This window comes from Ornithorhynchus anatinus, chromosome 1, assembly GCF_004115215.2.
Source record: "Ornithorhynchus anatinus isolate Pmale09 chromosome 1, mOrnAna1.pri.v4, whole genome shotgun sequence".
NCBI lineage: Eukaryota > Metazoa > Chordata > Mammalia > Monotremata > Ornithorhynchidae > Ornithorhynchus > Ornithorhynchus anatinus.
The window spans coordinates 100,685,702-100,700,564 of NC_041728.1; positions in this window are offsets into that span (position 1 = coordinate 100,685,702).

The following is a 14,863-nucleotide window of genomic DNA, read 5'->3' on the forward strand; positions in this document are numbered from 1 at the left end:
TATATCGTGACCATTTCAGGAAGGAATATTTATACCTATTTTACGTTATTAGTAGCTTACAAGTGGCTAGGAATATAGATGGTAGTCATTCTGTCTCTAGGCAGGAGAGGGTTTTTTTTGGGTGAATATACTCTTCTCCCCAGCACTGTGGGAGGGTATTTTAAGGTACTGAGACTTGATACATATGATGATAATGATGATGATGGTGATGGTATTTGTTAAGGGCTTACTATGTGTCAAGCACAGAAGGTTGCTAACCCTCTCACTGGGCCTCAATCTCGCCTGCCTCGCCAGAGACCTCTGGCCCACGTCCTACCTCTGGCCTGGAATGCCCTTCCTCCTCAACTCCGCCAATCACTCTCCCCCCTTCAAAACCCTACTGAAGGTGCACCTCCTCCAAGAGGCCTTCCCAGACTAAGTCCCCTTTTCCTCAGCTCCCCCTCCCTTCCGTGTCATCTCGACTCACTCCCTTCGTTCTTCCCCCCACTCCCTGCCCCACAGCACTTATGTATATATGTATATGTCTACAATTCTATTTATTTATACTGATGTCCGGTTACTTGATTTGATGTCTGTCTCCCCCCCTTTAGACTATAAGCCCATTATGGGCAGGGATTTTTCTCTCTTTATTGCCGTATTGTACTTTCCAAACGCTTAGTACGGTGTTCTGCACACGGTAAGCCCTCAGTAAATATGACTGAATGAATGAATGAATGAAAGCACTGTTCTAAGCCCTGAGGTAAATACAAGCTAATCAGATTGGACACCATCCCTGTCCTCTATGGGGCTTACATTCTTAATCTCCATTTTTCAGAGGAGATAACTGAGGCCCAGAGAAATGAAGTGACTTGCCCAAGGTCAAACAGGAGACAAGTGGCAGAGCTGGGATTAGAACCCAGGTCCTACTGACTCCCAGGGCAAGACTCTAGCCACTAGGCCTCGCTGCTTCAGGTTGATGTGGGGTAATGCTTCACTGATTTCCAGAAACTAAACTGTGGCATTAAAAGATGCCTGCTAAGAAATGTTTTGAGATCACTGGGTGAAAAACACATAGGACAAACATTGTTATTTGTATTCTCTACCTACAGTGGTGTGGTGAAGCCCACGGATGTGCTTTCTGGCACAGCTAACCTACATTTATGTGGTGAGAAACAGAAAATCAGTGTTGCCCTCCTCCACTCCAGTTTAGCGGCCCTGTTCATGTCTGTAGCATGTAGAGTGTGTGTATGTGTTTGTGTGTCCGCAAGCCTAATGCATAGGATATGGGTGTGGGCATCAGAAGGACCTGGGTTCTAATCCTGACTCCGCCACTTGTCTGCTGTGTGAATTTGGGCAAGTCATTTCACCCCTCTGAGGCCCAGTTCCCTCATCTGTAAACTGGGAATTAAGACTATGAGCCCCATGTGGGACAGGGACTGTGTCTAACTTGATTACTTTGTATCCACCCCGGTGCTTAGAACAGTGCCTGGCACATAGTAAGCACTTAACAAATACCATAAAAAAGTCCCAACGTGGCACAGTATTCAGAGGGGTCACAGTGGAGGTGGAGGGCTCAGAATGCATCCCGGTTTTGGGATTTAAAATTTTTCCCGGGGGCAGATCTGACCTAAAGGATTTGTCTGGAGCTGAGAGGGGTCACACAGAGTCGACCTCACTCTGGTCGGGGCAGGCTCAGATAACCCTCCCCACTTCTGCTATCTGACCCCCACCGGCTACGAAACTGGAGAGTTGAGAGTGACAGGAGTTGGGGAGAAGAGGGTTAAACCCGGCTGAAATTTCTCCTTTATTTTGGCTTTATCTCCTGCTGAACATCCAACAGGCTAGGAGATAAAGGCAGAATAAAGAAGGAATTTCAATGACTTTGCTTTCCTGCTGCTGCTGCAGAAGTTACTCTTTAACAGGCTGGCTCTGCCGCTGCATATCTTTTCAATTTTGGGGTCCAGGAGGGTTAGACAACAGTAGCCTTCCAGTCCTAGAAGTCTGCAACCTTGGTGACATCTTTGAATCTCTCTCACCTCAAACTTTCAGTCTGTCTCTAAATCCTGCTGTTTTTGCCTCCGCAATATTTCCCCGTCGGCCTCATTCACTTCCCCGACAGCCATTTCCCAGGTTCAAGCCCTCATTACCTCTCGACTGAATTACCGCATCAAAGTCCTCCCAGGGATCCTCGCTTCCAGCCTCTCGGCCTCTTCAATCTATCAAACACTTCCTAAAATGCCTTTCTGAGCAGATCGCTTTGTTCTTCAAACTCCTTCAATACTTAAACATTCCTCTCTGCATCAAACAGGAACTCTTGATCATTGACTTCAAGATTCTCCATCAGAACCAATTCTGACTTCTCATCTAACTACAAGAAGGCATTTCTTCCTACCGCCAGGACCTCTCCATTTGATGTCCTGTTGCTACAACTCTGTCGACTTCCTCGCACAACTCCCTCCCTCCAGTCTCCCCCCTCGCCGGTCCATACTTGACTCTACTGCCCGGATCGAAAACCTTCATTGGTTGCCCATTTCCTCTATTGATCAATCTGAAATCTTGACCCTCGGCTTTAAGGTAATAATAATGTTGGTATTTGCTAAGCGCTTACTATGTGCCGAGCACTGTTGGTATTTGCTAAGCGCTTACTATGTGCCGAGCACTGTTCTAAGCGCTGGGGTAGATACAGGGTAATCAGATTGTCCCACGTGGGGCTCACAGTCTTAATCCCCATTTTACAGATGAGGGAACTGAGGCACAAAGAGGTTAAGTGACTTGCCCACAGTCACACAGCTGACAAGTGGCAGAGGCGGGATTCGAACTCATGACCTCCGACTCCCAAGCCCGGGCTCTTTCCACCGAGCCATGCCGCTTCTTAGGGTACTTATTCAGCTTTTTCCCTTTATTTATCCTTCCTCTCCTCTTCCACTACACCTAGCTCCTAAACTTCAGTTCTTCTAATTCAACCTACCCACTGTGCCTCATTCTTGTCGCTCTTGCCACCGACTTCTTATTCCACCCTCACTTCTGTCTGGAACTCCCTCTGTCCTTGATTATTATTATTATTACTGTTATATTCGTCAAGCGCCGCTCTCAACACTGGGGTAGATAAAGGTCGGACGCAGCCCATAGAGCACCGGCCTAGGAGGCAGAAGGACCTGGGTTCTAATCCCAGCTTCACCAATTTATCTGTGTGTGACCTGTGTGATCTTCTCTGTGCCTCAGTTACCTCATCTGTAAAATGGGTATTAAGAGCAGCAGGTACCAGCTTCACCAATATATCTGCTGTGTGACCTGTGTGATCTTCTCTGTGCCTCAGTTACTGCTCTGGGCCTCAGTTACCTCATCTGTAAAACGGGGAGTAAGAGCAGCAGGTATTGAGCCCCCATTTTACAGACGAGGAACCGAAGCACAGGGAAGTTCAGGGACTTTCCCAAGGTCACACAGCATACAGGTGGTGGAGCTGGGATAAGAACCCATTTCCTCTGACTCCCTGGCCCATGGTCTTTATACTAGTCATGCTATTCTCCATCTTCAAGACCCTTCTGAAATCACATCTCCTCCAGGAGGCCTTTCGCGATGATTAAGCTCTTGTCTCCCAATCCCATTTCCCCTCTCTACTGCCACTTCAACGCTTCTGAGTCACCTAAGTACTTGGGCATTCACCCCAACCCACCCCTGTAATTTATTTTAGAGTCCGTGTTTCCTGCTAGACTTGAAGCTGATCGAGTGCAGGGATCAAGCCTACAAACTCTGTTGTCCTCGCCCAAGTGCTGAGCACAGTGCTCTGCATCTGCACAGAATCAGTGCTCATTAAATATGATCGATTGATCCATTACCCTCAAATTCAATACGATTAAATCTTAACCTTTCGTCTTCCCTCCTAAACCTGCTCCTCCTAACTTTCCCATCTCTGTCGATCCATCCTCCCTGCGCCAGAAGCCCACGAAGTCGGTGTTAATCTTAACTCTCTACTGTCTCTCAGCTCTCACAATACATCCGACTGCTCTATCCTGCCGGCCTCATTTACCTCATCTGTAAAATGGGGATTGAGACTGTGAGCCCCTCGTGGGACGGAGACTGTGTCCAACCTGATTTGCCTGTGTCCATTGCTTAGTACAATGCTTGGTGCGTAGCAAGCACTTAACAAATACCATAATTATTATTATTATTATTGTTGTTATTACCTGCCAAGACCAAGATCTTGGAATATCACAGTTAGACTACTGGATTGGGCTCCTCACTGGTCGTTCTGCCTCCAACTCCTCCTGCTTCAGTCTGTACTGGATGCTGCTGCTCAAATCATCATTCTGCATTCACCTCTCCCCTCTTCAAAAACCTCCCGCGACGGCCTATTTCCCTCCGCATCAAGCAAAAACTCCTTGAAATTGACTTCTCTCAAGCACTCAGCTCAATGCTCTGCACATAATAAGCGCGCTGTTAAATACCACTGAGTAATTAATTAATTAAAGGGTTTCTTCCACCTCCCTCCATCCTTCTTACCGGATCCCTCCACCCTCTTCTCCCCTATTCACCCTCATCACTTTTCACCTTTAAAATGTACATCGTTTTTAACTCCTAGTTCCGTCAACCCAACAGCCACCTTCAACACCAATGCATTTTTATTCCTCGCCTCAGCATTTCAGGACATATGTGCATGTATTTGCACCTTTAATTATTCAGCTATCTCATTTTAACCTACTTTAGCCACGACCTATTTCATTCATTCATTCAATAGTATTTATTGAGCCCTTACTCTGTGCAGAACACTGCACTAAGCGCTTGGGAAAGTACATTACAACCATAAACAGTGACATTCCCTCCCCGCAACAAGCTAACAGTGAAGAAGCGGGGGGAGACGGACATCAGTACGAATAAATAAAGTTACAGCTACGGACATAAGTGCTGTGGGACGGGGAAGAGCAAAGGGAGCAGGTCAGGGTGACGCGGAAGGAAGTGGGAGATGAGGAAAAGTGGGGTTTAGTCTGGGAAGGCCTCTTGGAGGAGATGGGCCTTCAGTAAGGCTCTGAAGGGGGGAAAAGTAATTGTCGAATTTGAGGAGGGAGGGAGTTCCAGGCCAGAGGCAGGATGCCCTCGTACTTCCTTCTGCACCCATTATTTGTAAATATTTTTGTCCCTCTCTCTTCCATATTGGTAATGGGCAGAGAACATGTGTACTAACTCTGTTATATTGCATGCACTCAAGTTCTTATTACGGTGCTTGGAACATAGTAAGAGCTCGATAAACATCTTGATTGGTTGACCGATTATTTGATTGAAAATTCCTAGGGTATAGGGAATGTATTTCTTGCTTTCGTTGTTCTCCCTCAAGTGCTTGAATCAGTGCTCGGCATTCAGTAGGTGCTCAATAAATACCAATGACGAGTATAATAATGATGTTGGTATTTGTTAAGCACTTACTATGTGCAGAGCACTGTTCTAAGCGCTGAGGGAGATACAGGGTCATCAGTTTGTCCCACGTGAGGCTCACAGTTAATCTCCATTTTACAGATGAGGTAACTGAGGCACAGAGAAGTTAAGTGACTTGTCCACAGTCACACAGGTGACAAATGGCAAAGCTGGTATTCGAACCCATGACCTCTGACTCCCAAGCCTGGGCTCTTTCCACTGAGCCATAGTGCTCAACCGTCTCAATAAGCGCTCAATAAATTGCACTGATGGATTGACTGATAGCTCCCTCATTCATTCATTCAGTAGTATTTATTGAGCACTTACTATGTGCAGAGCACTGTACTAAGTGCTTGGAATGTACAATTCGGCAACAGATAGAGACAATCCCTGCCCATTGACGGGCTTACAGTCTACCTTACATATCTTCTCTTTTCATGCACTTACTAGCTTCATTCCCCCGAACTCACCGGGTTGATTGCTCTTGACTCTTTCGCCAGCAACCCATTTACCAACCCTCTCCCACCTCCCGAAGCTCCCTCCCCTTTAAATGTGCCAGACTGGATTCCTCTTCATCTGAAAACCCAGCCTTCTCAGAAGACTGGCCTAACTAATCCCCACCTTCCCTGGTCGTGTGATCCAACAGCCCCTCTAAGAATTTATGGGTATGTTAATTTCTTCTGATTTGGTTAGCCATTTATATACTCATTTTACCAATTTCTCTGTACATTTTGCCACTGACAGTAGCATTTCTGCTTTTCTTCCTCCTCCATCAGACTGAGAAGCTTTTCTAGGACTGGGAAAAAATCTGTCACTCCTCTAGACTCCCCCGATTAGACTGTGAGCCCGTCAAAGGGCAGGGACTGTCTCTATCTGTTACCCATTTGTACATTCCAAGCGCTTAGTACAGTGCTCTGCACATAGTAAGTGCTCAGTAAATACTGTTGAATGAATGAATGAATGAATGGATGAATAGACTTAATTTTGTTATAGAAGCAGCATGGCATAGTGGATAGAGCACGGGCCTGGGAATCAGGAGGTCATAGGTTCTAAGCCCGGCTCCACCACTTGTCTGTTGTGTGAACTTGGGCAAGTCACTTCACTTCTCTGGGCCTCAGTTACCTCATCTATAAAATGGAGATTGAGTCTGTGAGCCCCACATGGGACAGGGATTGTGTCCACCCCGATTTGCTTGATTCCACCCAAGGGTTTAGTACAGTTCCTGGCACATAGTAAGTGCTTAACAAATAACATTATTATTATTATTATTATCACAGGCAGGGCATGAGTCCATTAATTCTGTTACAGTGTACTCTTCCAAGTGCTTAGTACGGTGCTCTGCATTTATTCATTCAGTTCAGCATACAGCAAGTGCTCGATAAATACGATTGATTGATTACTGAATGCTCCCAAGTGCCTAGCACAGTGCTCTGCAGGTCAAATGAATGAGTGAATGAATGGACCTGCAAATGTCAGTACCTTTTGGGCTTGGACTTGGAAATAGGCTAATTTGGGTTGGGTAGGGCCCTCAATATCCGGCCTATGTAGAGCACCTCCACAATTCCTTGGGGCACGCCACCATGGAGCAATCGATCAATCAATAGTATTTATTGAGCACTTACTTTTTTAAGGTATTTGTGAAGCGCTGACTATGTGCCAGCCACTGTTCTAAGCGCTGAGGTAGAATCGAAGTAATCAGGTTTCTAATCCTGGCTCTGCTACTTGCCTGCCGTGTGACCTTGAGGAGGTCATTTAGCTTCTCTGTGCCTCATTTTCCTCATCAATGAAATGGGGATTTGATTCCTGTTCTCCCGCCTCTTTACCCTATGTGTGCTCCATGTGGCCTGGAATGCCCTTCCTTTTCCAATCCGGCAGACGATCACTCTCCCCACTTTCAAAGACTAATTGAAGGCACGTCTCCTTCAAGTGGACTTCTCTGGCTGGCTAAGCCCTCATTTCCTCTCCTCCCACTTCCTTCTGCAGCACCCCCGCACTTGAATTTCCACCTTTTATTTACCCAACCCTCAGCCCCTAGCATTTATGTACAAATCCGTAATTTATTTATTTATATTAATGTCCATCTACCCCTCTAGACTGTAAGTTCATTGTGGGCAGGGAACTTGTCTACCAAGTGATATATCGTACTTTCCCAAGCTTTTAGTTTAATGCTCTGTACACAGTAGGTGCTCAAAAAGTATGGTTGATTGATTGACCGATTGATTGGAAAGGGTCTGTGGACAATGCGATTAGCTTTCAGCCACCCCAGTGCTAAGTACAGTGCCTGGAGCAGAGTAAGCACTTAGAAGGGGGAGAGAGTAATTGTCAGATATGGCGGGGGCGGGGGGGGGGGGGGGGGGGGGGGGGGGGGGATTCAAAGCCAGAGGTAGGACATTCATTCATTCATTCAATAGTATTTATTGAGCGCTTACTATGTGCAGAGCACTGTACTTGGAATGGACAAATCGGTAACAGATAGAGACGGTCCCTGCCCTTTGACGGGCTTACGGTCTAATCGGGGGAGACGGACAGACGAGAGCAATGGCAATAAATAGAATCGAGGGGAAGCACATCTCATTAAAACAGTAGCAAATAAATAGAATCAAGACACGGGTGTGAGGTCGGCGGTGTGATGGATGGGATTGAGGTACAGTGAGAAGGTTTGCATTAGAGGAGCGAAGTGTGCGGGCTGGGTTGTAGAAGGAGAGTAGCGAGGTGAGGTAGGAGGGGTCAAGGTGATGGACTGCTTTAAAGCTTTGAAGGCTGGAGACCCCTTCCCACACCCAGCAGACCTGGAGCCCCCTCCCCTCTCTGCCCCTTGGCTACAGAGATCCCTTACCCACATCCCGCATTTATTTGCTATTGTTTTGTTGAGATGTTCATCCCCTCGATTCTATTTATTGCTATTGTTCCCGTCTGTCCGTCTCCCCCGATTAGACCGTAAACCCGTCGAAGGGCAGGGACCGTCTCTATCTGTTACCGATTTGTCCATTCCAAGCGCTCAGTCCAGTGCTCTGCACATAGTAAGCGCTCAATAAATACTATTGAATGAATGAATGAATCCCTGGGGACCTGGAGTCCCCTGCCCCTCCACCTCTCCGGCCAGGGCGGGCAAACCTTGGGATGAGGTCCTGGGTTCCACCAGGCAGTGCATCCTGCCCAGTTTAGGAGGATGGTCATCGCCGCTTTTACGACCGTCAGGGTAGGTAACACGCCCCAGAGCTGTTTGCAGTGTCCTGCCCCTTGTCCAGACCCAGCCAAAGGGCAGGGGGAGGAGAATAATTAATGTTGGTATTTGTTAAGCGCTTACTATGTGCCGAGCACTGTTCTAAGCGCTGGGGTATACAGGGTAATCAGGTCCCACATGAGGCTCACAGTCTTAATCCCCATTTTACAGATGAGGTAACTGAGGCACCGAGAAGTTAAGTGACTTGCCCACAGTCACACAGCTGCCAAGTGGAAGAGTGGGGATTCGAACTCATGACCTCTGACTCCCAAGCCCGTGCTCTTTCCACTGAGCCAAGCTGCTTCTCTAGAGGGACTAGGGGTCGAGAGACAGGAGAATTGGGGGGACACAAGCTCACAGCATTCCTGGCGGGGTGGACCGGTGGTCTGACCCTCTTTCAGGATCTCCCACCTGCCCAACGAGCTGTTGAATAAAGAACTGTAATTTAATCTACTATCTCCCCAACTAGACTGTAAGCTCCTTGTAGGCAGGGATCATGTCTACGGAGGGGTTGTACTGTACTCCTCCCAAACACTAGTAGAGAAGCAGCATGGCACAGTGGAAAGAGCCCGGGCTTGGGAGTCAGAGGTCATGGGTTCGAATCCCAACTCCGCCACCTGTCAGCTGTGTGACTGTGGGCAAGTCACTTAACTCCCCTGTACCTCAGTTACCTCATCTGTAAAATGGGGATTAACTGTGAGCCTCACGTGGGACAACCAGATGACCCTGTATCTACCCCAGCGCTTAGAACAGTGCTCGGCACATAGTAAGCGCTTAACAAATACCAACTTTATTATTATAATGCTCTGTACACATTCATTCATTTCACTCATTCAACTGTATTTTTTGAGCACTTACATTCATTCATTTCATTCATTCAATAGTGGCTCAGTGGAAAGAGCCCGGGCTTTGGAGTCAGAGGTCATGGGTTCGAATCCCAGCTCTGCCACTTGTCAGCTGTGTGACTGTGGGCATGTCACTTCACTTCTCTGGGCTTCAGTTACCTCATCTGGAAAATGGGGATTAAGACTGTGAGCCCCACGTGGGACAACCTGATTCCCCTGTGTCTACCCCAGCGCTTAGAACAGTGCTCGGCACATAGTAGACGCTTAACAGATACCAACATTATTATTATTATTATTTTTTGAGCGCTTACTGTGCACAAAGCGTGGCTCAGTAGAAAGAGCGTGGGCTTTGGAGTCAGAGGTCATGGGTTCGAATCCCGGCTCTGCCACTTGTCAGCTGTGTGACTGTGGGCGAGTCACTTCACTTCTCTTGGCCTCAGTTCCCTCATCTGTAAAATGGGGATTAAGACTGTGAGCCCCACGTGAGACAACCTGATTCCCCTGTGTCTACCCCAGCGCTTAGAACAGTGCTCAGCACATAGTAAGCGCTTAACAAATACCAACATTATTACTATTATTTTTTTTTGAGCGCTTACTGTGCACAAAGCACTGTACTAAGCACCTGGGAGAGTACAGTAGAACAACAAACAGACACATTTCTGCCCCCAGTGAGCTCACAGTCTAGAGGGGGAGAGAGTCATTAATATAAACAAATAAATAAATTACAGACATATGCAGATATACGCATGTGTATTGCCGGGATGGGAGGGCGATGAATGAGGAGCAAATAAAAGCGGCACAGAAGGGAGTGAGAGAAGAGGAGAGGAGGGCTTAGTCAGGGAAGGCCTCTTGGAAGAGATGTGCCTTCAATATGGCTTTGAAGTGGGGGAGAGCAATTATTTTTCTGATAGGAGGAGGGAAGGCATTTCAGGCCAGAGATAAGATGTGGGCAAGAGGTCTGCCTAGATAGATGAGATCGAGGTACACTCTAAGCACTCAGTAAATACCTTTTCTAAACTCCTTTCATTCCTTAATAATAATAATGTTGGTATTTGTTAAGAGCTTACTATGTGCCGAGCACTGTTCTAAGCGCTGGGGTAGACACAAAGGAATCAGGTTGTCCCATGTGGGGCTCACAGTCTTAATCCCCATTTTACAGATGAGGGAACTGAGGCACCGAGAAGTTAAGTGACTTGCCCAAAGTCACACAGCTGACAAATGGCCGAGCCGGGACTCGAACCCATGACCTCTGACTCCAAAGCCCGTGCTCTTTCCACTGAGCCATGCTGCTTCCCTTATTCAATCGTATTTATTGAGCGCTTACTGTGTGCACAGGTCTGTACTAAGCGCTTAGGAGAGTACAATATAACCATGAACAGACACATTCCCTAAGGAGTCGTATTTACCGATTCTACTGTAGTCTTCTCTCCCAAGAGCTTACGTTAGTGCTCTGCACCCAGTAAGTGTTCAATAAATGCCAAAGATTGATTGATTCCTCGATAGATGCTCCTCCTCCTCCTACTAAATGTTATTAAGCCGCGTGGCTCAGTGGAAAGAGCCCGGGCTTGGGAGTCAGAGGTCATGGGTTCGAGTCCCGGCTCTGCCACCTGTCAGCCGTGTGACCGTGGGCAAGTCACTTAACTTCTCTGGGCCTCAGTTACTTCATCTGTAAAATGGGGATTAGAACTGTAAGCCTCATGTGGGACAACCTGATCACCCTGTATCTACCCCAGCGCTTAGAACAGTGCTCTGCACATAGTAAGCGCTTAACAAATACCAACATTATTATTAAGCCATTTTCTGTGGCCACAGTATAGCTTCTGAGGTCTTAAAAGAGTGACAGGAGGTGGGTGGATAATTTGCAAGTCTTGAACTCTGCTCCAATTGTGCTGGCAGAAGCAGGAGAAGGAGAAGATTTTCTTGCTCCATGTTCACTGAAGCCAGAGAATGAGATTCAGGAGATTCATTCAATAGTATTTTTTTGAGCGCTTACTATGTGCAGAGCACTGTACTCAGAGCTTGGAATGTACAAATCGGTAACGGATAGAGACGGTCCCTGCCCTTTGACGGGCTTACGGTCTAATCGGGGGAGATGGACAGACGAGAACAGTAGCAATAAATAGAATCAAGGGGATGGACATCTCATTTAAACAGTAGCAAATAGATAGAATCAAGACGATGTACATTTCATTAACAGAATAAATAGGGTAATGAAGATATATACAGTTGAGCGGACGACTACAGTGCTGAGGGGATGGGGATGCAACCACTCTGTGTGGCCTAGTGGAAAAAACGTAGGCCTGGGAATCCGATGCCGCGGGTTCTAATTCTGCCTCTGCCACTTGCCTACTGTGTTATCCTGGGCAAGTCACTTCACTTCTCTGGGCCTCAGTTACTTCATCTGGAAAACGGGGGTTCACTACGTCTTCTCCCTCCTACTTAGACTGTGTCCCGCCTGATCAGTTTGTATCTATCTCAGAGCTTAATACAGTGCTTGGCACATAGCAGGCGCTTAGCAGATACCATGAAAGCAGCCCAGCCATCAAGGGGCAGACACCCATCCTTCTCACCTGAAGCAGCATGACCTGAAGCAATATGTCCTAGTGGAAAGATTATGGACCTGGGAATCAGGGGACCTGAGTTCTAATCCCATCTCTGCCACATGTCTGCTGTGTGACCTTGGACAAGTCACTTAACTTCTCTGGGCCTCAGTTTCCTCAACTCTAAAAGGAAATTAAGACCGTGAGCTCCACGGGGGACGCGGACTGCGTCCGACCTGATTAGCTTGGACCCTAGTGTTTAGTACAATGCCTGGTACATAATAAGCACTTAGCAAATGCCATTAAAAAAGTGCTCTTTCCTGACATGAATTACACCCTCATGTGTGTAAACGCTGTTTTACTGTTTTCATAATAGTACCGTCTACAGCGAGAACATCTTTCATCTGTGGATCTCAAAGCACAGTATAAACACTCATTAATTTTCTTTATGCCCCTCCCCCCCAGCCAAGGTGGTATTCTTAGCTCCACTCTTTGGGAGGAGAAAACTGATTTGCTTCAGGCTACCCTCAACCAAGGGCAGTGCCAGGAATAGGGCTGGTGAGTCAGGAACTATAATCTCACACTTTAACCATGAAGCCACACTGCTTCTTTCTCAATATGTACACTCCTTCGGGGCAGGGGTGGTGTTCTTCAAACATTCCCCGTCGCAATTAGCACCTCTCGGACCCTCAGTGGATTCATCCGTCTGTCTGTCTCTCTGTCTGCCTGGATACTTGGGGGCATTCCCAATGAGCACTTATGAGAAACATCGTGGCCTAGTGGAAGGAGCACGGACCTGAGCGTAAGAGGATCTGGATTCTGATCCTACTCTGCCACTTGTCTGTCGAGTGCTCTTGGGCCAGTCACTTAACTTCTCTGTGCCCCAGTGACCTCATTCGTCGAATGGAGATTCGATCTCCGTTCTCCGTCTTATTTAGACTACAAGCCCCATCGGGTATCAGGTATCAATCCCAGCGCTTAGTACAGTGCTTGACACATAGTAAGTGCTTAACCAATTCCATAAAAAAGCACTTGGGAAATCTGCCCCCCCACACAAGCACCCTACTAAGCACTTGGGGGAGTATAACAGAATTCGCAGACACATACCCTACCCATAATAAGAAACCAAAGGATCTTGGATTGTACCTTCAGGGGTTTGAATAGTAATAATGATGGTATTTGTTCAGTGCTCACTATGTGCGAAACACCGTTCTAAGCACGGGGTTACGGGGGGGAGGAATACAAGGTGATTAGGTTGTCCCACGTGGGGCTCACAGTCTTAATCTCCATTTTACAGATGAGGTAACTGAGGCACAGAGAAGGAAAATGACTTGCCCAAAGTCAGCTGACAAATAGTGGAGCGGAATTAGAACCCATGACCTCTGACTCCCAAGCCCGGGCTCTTTCCACTGAACCACACCACTGGCATTCATTCAATCAGTTGTATTTACTGAGTGTTTACTGTGAGCTGAGCACTGTACTAAGCCCTTGGAAAGTACAATTCAGCAACAGAGACAATCCCTGCCCAACAATGGGCTCACAGTCTAAAAGAGGGTAGACAGACAGCAAAACAAGTAGAAGGCATTTTTCATTTGGAAAGTACCAACTTAAACATGGGCAGAGAGCACCTACAAACTGAACTGAACGGAAAACTATTTTAATATCCGTGTTTCACACACAGCCCCACCCTGCCCTCAGATGGTACAATCCTTGAGAGCCAGGATCATATTGTGCTCGCTCCGTAAATTCTTCACGGGCAGGGAACGTGTCTGCTAATTCTGCTGTATTGTACTCTCCCAGGAGCTCAGTACAGTGAGCTGCACATAGTAACTGCTCAAGAAATACCATTGATTGATCGATCGTTAATGCTCTGCACATGATAGGATCGCAATTCACGTACTTGGTTAATAATGATGGCATTTATCAAGCGCTTACTATGTGCAAAGCACTGTTCTAAGCACTGGGGGAGATACAGGTTGTCCTGCGTGGGGCTCACAGTCTTAATCCCCATTTTAATAATAATAATAATAATAATAATGATAATAATAATGTTGGTGCAAGTTCTAAGCACTGGGGGGGGGGATACAGGTTGTCCCTTGTGGGGCTCACAGTCTTAATCCCCATCATAATAACAATAATAATAATAATAATAATGTTGGTATTTGTTAAGCGCTTACTATGTGCAGATCACATAGAGAAGATCACATAGATCACATAGAGAAGCAGCGTGGCTCAGTGGAAAGAGCACGGGCTTTGGAGTCAGAGGTCATGGGTTCAAATCCCGGCTCGGCCATTTGTCAGCTGTGTGACTTTGGGCAAGTCACTTAACTTCTCTGGGTCTCAGTTACCTCATCTGTAAAATGGGGATGAAGACTGTGAGCCTCACGTGGGACAACATGATTGCCCTGCATCTACCCCAGTGCTTAGAACAGTGCTCGGCACATAGTAAGCGCTTAACAAATACCAACATTATTATTATTATCACTGTTCTAAGCACTGGGGTAGATGCAGGGCAATCATGTTGTCCCACGTGAGGCTCACAGTCTTCATCCCCATTTTACAGATGAGGTAACTGAGACCCAGAGAAGTTAAGTGACTTGCCCACAGTCACACAGTTGACAAGGGGTGGGGCCAGGATTAGAACCCATGACCTTTGACTCCCAAGCTTGGGCTCTTTCCACTGAGCCACGCTGCTTGGTTATCACCCCTACTTGAAATGTATGTTAACTTCTGTCTCCCACCTTAGACTGAAAACTCCTTGGAGTAGAGATCATATCTACTTGTTTTCTTGTACTCTCCCGAGTTCTTAGTGTAGTGCTCTGCACACAGTAAGTGCTCAATAAATAAGATTGATCGACTGATTAACCTAT